Here is a 6328-nt window from a genome sequence, read left to right as displayed (position 1 = left end):
TGGAGCGGGTGATGACAGTATCTGGCAGAGTAAAACACGATCTTCAAATAAAACAGTGCTACCTCTTGGAGGAGATAGCACCCCGGTAGTACATGCACGAAAACCAGCCCTACCACACATAACCCAGACTCACTACACCATGACACTACATCCTCGACCACCAATTTGGTCGGGAAAACAAGTTATGCCAACAAACAGTCGGTCGGGAAAAAGTATTGCCGGCCAACAAGGTCTGTTGGGGAAAGTCCAGACGGGAAAGCCATTTCCCGACCGACTACTTGTCGGCTATGGAGTATCTTTCCCGACCAACATTCTGTTGGGCCTACCACGGGCCTTTCCCGACCGACAGTCCGTTGGGGCTGCCACAAGCCTTTCCCAACCGACAGTTCGTTGGGGCTGCCATAGGCCTTTCCCGACCAACTATCTAACAGGGTAATCTTTCCCGACCGACTATCTGATAGGGCGACCATGGACCTTTCCCGACCGACTACCAGACAGGGTAATCTTTCCTGACCAACATACCGTTGGGCCTCATGGGCCTTTCCAAGACGATGGACAATGTTTTGCCAACCAACATCCGTTTTCCCTCACATAGCTAGATTTTACTTTACCATCAGAACATCAATCAAGTTACATAATTCATAACAGTAACATTCATGTCGGCCAAGAATAATATATTAGAACCAAACAATAATAACACACCTCCATTAATTTTCACATATAAATAGTGCATATGTTATGAACCAATGACCATCCAAGTGTCCTATAAACTAATCTACCTAATGACATAGAGGAGACATTATGGTTCATTGTCTGAGAGCAAAAATTTCTAGTGTTGTTTACTGGAATTTTTCTAAGAGGCACATCATCCGCCTTGGCTCCTTGTAGTGGGCAACTACATACCCATCCTCACAGCCTTCCACCAATATCCTTGCATCGTTCTCATACTTGACATCAAAGCCTTCATTCCACATCTCATTGCAGAACATCCTCCAGCTTGAACATCTGCAATGTAAAAATCCTCAGTTAATATTCTGGATCTGCTTCTGGAACACTTCTCAAGAGAACATATTAGCAGTTACATTGCACAAACTCTAGCCTCTCTAGCTTCCCTATTTTTCAAAATCTGAACAAAAATTTCAAGGGGGAGGGGGGCTACAAAGTGATATGATTTTGTTTTTGAAATACCAAAGTACGACCACAAGTTACAATTTGTAGCATGTTAAGCATATTGATCCTATCTTCTTACAAAATACATTTCTAACACCAATTACATATAAAAGCTTCTCCAAAACAGGGTACTACCAAAATACAACCTTCTTTTGAGGTAAGTACCAAAATACTACTTAACCACACAGTTGTTTACTACAAGAGACCAAAATGATACATTGAGAAACAGCCTGGTGGAGTGCTCGTCTTCTAAGTAAATGACCTGGCCTGCCCAGGTTCGCCCTGTCAAAGCTCCGCCACTTAATAAACCAAGGTTCAGAGCAACATATTTATCAACCATCTTTTATTACTCTGTCAAATATTGAGTAGAAGGTGTACAGTAACTATGAACCCAGGGATTTTTAATATAAGTATAAAAAGTATCAACATACGTTTATAGAAATATTTTCAATAAACAAAGTAAATCCTATATATATGTCGGCAAAGGGAGAATGCCTAGACAAATATATCGATTGAACATAGTAGCGGTTAAATTTTGACCGGTGTGCAACAAGACACAAATCAAACAGTTTGTTTGCTTGTTGTTAGCGCACGTCACGTCAATATTAGGTCTATGTTCACAATAATTTCTGGTGTCTACATGGATTGGAAATTTTAGCTAGGTTTCCATAATTTGAACTAAATATATAATTATAATTTTCTAACGGCCAACAAACATGACAAACCAGCAGTATAGATTGTGTTCTACTAGAAGAGAGCTAGTGCCCAGAAAAAATTATCGGTGTACAAAAGAAGGGGCGCACCTTTGTACCCCTTTACCTGTGCACGGGCATTCGGAGCCGCGCCCACGTCCACACCAAGCAGAGCAGAGGAGGTGAACCGAGGTAAAACCGAAGCCCAAGGCAGCCAGAACAACGCCAAGACCAAGACTATAAAGAGCAGAAGGACGAAGCAGGCTCCCACGGCAAGCCCCTTGCCGGGGCGGCCCGTCAAACACCAACAGAGCGAGCCACCCTTGAGACCACGTCCCCAACACCATCATCCACGTTGGGCTAGGGCTCGGGAGGCACCTCTGTGGTGGCATGCAGATCTTTGTGAAGACAAGGAATATTCAAGATCAGATGAGGATTAGAAGGCGGCGATCCTCGGCAAGATCCTTGCCGAGGGGAACCACGAGACCCCCGGCAAGATCCTTGCCGGGGACGACAGCGCGCCACGGCAAGGCCTTTGCCGGGGGCGCCAGCAGGGCCACTGCCAGGCCCGCACCAAGTTTCCACCGCCGTTCGCATGCAGCTGCCAGCCCAACCAGCTGGGCAAGCACCTGCGTGGCAACATGCAGCTTCCAAGCCAACTCAGCAAGCGCCTGCGTGGCGGCATGCAGATCTTCGTAGAGGCCTTGCCACCGCGCCACCTCAGCTGCCTGCCTGCCTACATGGCGCCGCACGCGTCACTGGCCGGGGCGCGTGTCAAAGCAAGAAGGAGCGGCGACGGACGGGACGGGCGTTGCCTCCGTCCCCAATAAAGCTAGGGGACACATCAGCAGCACATTAAATGCGACTTGTCCTGTAATACGAGCGATAAGATCGCAATACTCTACGCCTTTCCACCTCCTGTATGCCACTGTGGCAGCCCCTTTTGACTATAAAAGGAGGCCCATGGCATACTGGAGAAGGATTCGGTTCTTTGGAACCACACACCCCACCATAGCTAGTTTGAGAGGTCAAGAACTCTCTGAAATACACCCACCAAAGCGGGACTAGGGTTTTACGCATCTTCGCGGCCCGAACCTGGGTAAACGATCCTTGTGTTGATTACTAATCCTGCTCTTCTCGCAACCCTGCGCCCCGGCAACCGTAGGAGGGATTCTTGTGATCCCATAGGTGTCGTTCCACACCGACAAAATGATCACTTCTAGTTACTTCTACAACTTCGGTACGAACAGATGAACTTGACATTTGCTTCTCCAGATCATATTTCTTTCTCGGAAAACTATGAGGCCACCCCAATGGGAACAATTGAAACATTAAACCACCAATGGTACAAGAAATAGTTTGATTTCATTTGTCATAACATTCAAATATTTAAAATATTCTAGAAACAGGGCACAAATAAGAGATGCTCTTCAGGTTAAATTTTAGGTTAAAGTACTGCATCCAAGCCATCCATCATTGGCGTCATATAGTTCCGTCAGATTAATATACACAAAAAACAACCTTGTGGTCACATCAACAGAAACTAAAAGCTCAAGCTTGAAATAAGTAATAGCAAGCATGTCTAGCCTCACTTCTGGATACAGCAATTTTCTACTCGTGTGTTGCTTAGAAAGTTACAAAGATGTGTTTTATTATCTGTACCTGCAATTGGGCCTCTTGGGGATGTACCCTGCTGCCTAGACGATTTTCAGGTTGACATTTTACCTGATGAAGGAGAGACGCTTGAGCTGCATACATGAAGCCATTAACAAATTAACAATTGTGACTAATTAAACAAGAAAATCTGAGATTTATATCATACCCTACATGGCAACAAATTGTAGACACTGGGGTATCAGTTTTCGGAGCCAATAGATCCACATAGCTACCAGAAATTCCACACATATTCAATTCAAAATCCCAGCAGATAAGCACCAGATTGCCCGACCAACCTGGTTTAAAATAGTTTGCAGTAAGCTATATTAGCAGACTGCATCATGGAATAATGTACTAGTACGACAAATTTCTTGATAATACAACATCATTGATTAGTAGACTGCATCATAATACAACATCATTGATAGAGTTCTAACAAGCTGATGTCCTAATCTGGACTCTCTTGAGAGTAATAGTGGGGTAACACCCTCGTGTATGATATATCTTTGTTGCTTCCAGAAAAGAAAAGTTGTCGAACAAATTGCATGTCAGTTATGCAAAACAGAGCACAAAACCTCCAAATACCTCATTCGGTGTATAGAGAACAAAAAATATTTAATAATATGATGCCCCATTATACTGAAATAAAAGGAATAACGAAGTGAATTGAACTAGGATTATGAAGTGATGACCTATGAAGTGAACTAGGATTATGTAGTGAACTGAACTAGGATTAGGAAGTGATGACCTATGAAGAAGAAAGATTATTATACTTTGGTGCTTCAGCGATGGCCGAAACAGCAGCAAGCAGATGAACCTGGGATGCGCGACGATGACAATGGGCCCTGCTGCTAGCTGTTGCACGGACTGTGGCGACCTGTAAGATTGCAAAGACGCAACAGTAAACTGGTTCGGGGTTGAAGGGGATGCTGGGGTGGGCTGGGAATCCTGCAGCACAACACTCATGGTTAAAATTCATTCACTCTCGGTGGACTTAGAATACTTTCAAGCAGTATTGTCTCTGATAAATGAAACTATAAAACACCGCGATGAAGATTCTGCTACTTCCATCATTTAATATACATGGAATTTTGATTACGGACATGCTATTGCAGATCAATATTCATAACACGGAGATCATTTGATCCAGAAGATATAGTAATATATCGACTTCATTTAATTTAGATTTATTATGTGAGGACCCTGGAAGGAGTGTAAATTGAACAGAGGAGGCAGGACACCCCCCACACATTACCTATCATTATTGCTATTTTATTTGTAGGATTTCTTCCATTAAACCTGGTAACATGTTTAGCAATACTTTCACAAATCTACATATATATGTAGCAGAAATTGCAACAACTATTCAATGATATAACTGCTGCCTTGAATCTGATTAGAACTGCACAGCATGTAGAATAACTACATAATAATTACATGGGAAAGGAAATAAGGAAGCAAACTATGCGGAAATTAAACATGAGTGTAGGCCGGACAAATAACATCTTCTATAATCGAGAAAAAGAATCAAAATACAGTACTGATGCTTAATGATATGTCAACGGAAAATATATATGGCAATGAAGAATTTTCTATGAGAAAATCAGTAACATGAAGAGTATCTGGAAGGCCTGTTACATATGCTCCCTTCTTCTTGAAACCATCGACCAAATTAGTAACAAGTTAGACTTTCGAAAAAAAACACAAATACTCGTAAAGTATTTCTATGAACCTGAGAATTTTTTATCGGCAGAGGAAGAGGCCAATGGATTCATGGATGGATTCGGGTCAAGTAAGCTACCTGCACGTCCTGTGCGTTGATGGCGGGGGTCGTTGATGAGGAACCAGAACCAGGAGGCGTCGAGGTCGGTACCGGAGCAGATGACGCCGCTCGCCTGGAACCCAACTCTGAAATCTTGAAGGCGAGGCCGGCGAGGACGTCAACGGGGTTGGACACCACGAGCAGCAGCGCCTCTAGGGAGTGTTTCACCACGGCCGGCGCATTCTTCTAGTACAGGGCAACATCCCTCTACAGCAGGTTGAATCCTGTCTCCCCGGGATCTGCCGGCCGCATTCCATGACGGTGACGACGCCAAAGTTCTTGTGGTCAGGGGAGAGCACCGGGGCAGAGGAGAGGGGTCGAGCGCATGGGGGCAGGCGGTGTGGGGCGGCAGTCCAGCAGGGTCGCGCGGGAGCAGCACAATGGCGCGGCGGCGGCGGAGAGCCCAGGGCGGCGCGCGTGGGGAATGGGAAAGGGGAATTAGGGATTTGGCTCCTTGCGAGAGGTGCCTTATGCGTCGGCAATATTTCCCAATGAACTGTTGGTCGGCAATATTCGAGATCGGAGACCATGTCTACCTCCGCGTCTCTCCAATGAAAGGCACTCGTCGCTTCGGTATCAAAGGGAAGCTTGCCCCTAGATACGTGGGTCCTTTCAAGATCGTTGGCAAAAGAGGCGACCTCGCCTATCAACTTGAGCTTCCTTCCAACTTCGCGAACGTGTATGATGTGTTCCACGTGTCACAGCTCCGCAAGTGCTTCAAGACGCCTGAGCGCACTATCAACTTCGAAGAGATTGACCTCCAAGAAGATTTGTCTTATCATGAGCACCCCGTTGCTATTCTTGAAGAAACTGAGCGCAAGACTCGCAACAAGTCAATCAAATTCCTGAAAGTGAAGTGGTCGCACCATTCCGACCGGGAAGCCACCTGGGAACGCGAGGACCACCTCCGTTCTGAATATCCGGAGTTCTTTCAGTCCTAGATCTCGGGACGAGATCCTCTCGTAGTGGTGGAGTGTTGTAACACCCC

At 45.3% G+C, this 6328-nt stretch overlaps 1 long non-coding RNA gene across 1 annotated transcript; it reads right to left on the bottom strand.

Annotated features, from left to right (window-relative positions):
- Positions 1-659: 659 nt before the first annotated feature.
- Positions 660-5841, bottom strand: LOC109738969 (uncharacterized). Its single transcript, XR_002226924.4, has 5 exons — positions 5320-5841; positions 4292-4466; positions 3685-3814; positions 3525-3610; positions 660-1005 (listed from the first exon to the last, which is right to left on the bottom strand). It is a non-coding gene; the product is annotated as an uncharacterized lncRNA (long non-coding RNA).
- Positions 5842-6328: the final 487 nt, after the last annotated feature.

The sequence above is a fragment of the Aegilops tauschii genome, chromosome 3 (assembly GCF_002575655.3).
Source record: "Aegilops tauschii subsp. strangulata cultivar AL8/78 chromosome 3, Aet v6.0, whole genome shotgun sequence".
In the NCBI taxonomy this organism is placed as follows: Eukaryota; Viridiplantae; Streptophyta; class Magnoliopsida; order Poales; family Poaceae; genus Aegilops; species Aegilops tauschii.
This window is presented reverse-complemented; position numbering and strand designations above follow the sequence as displayed.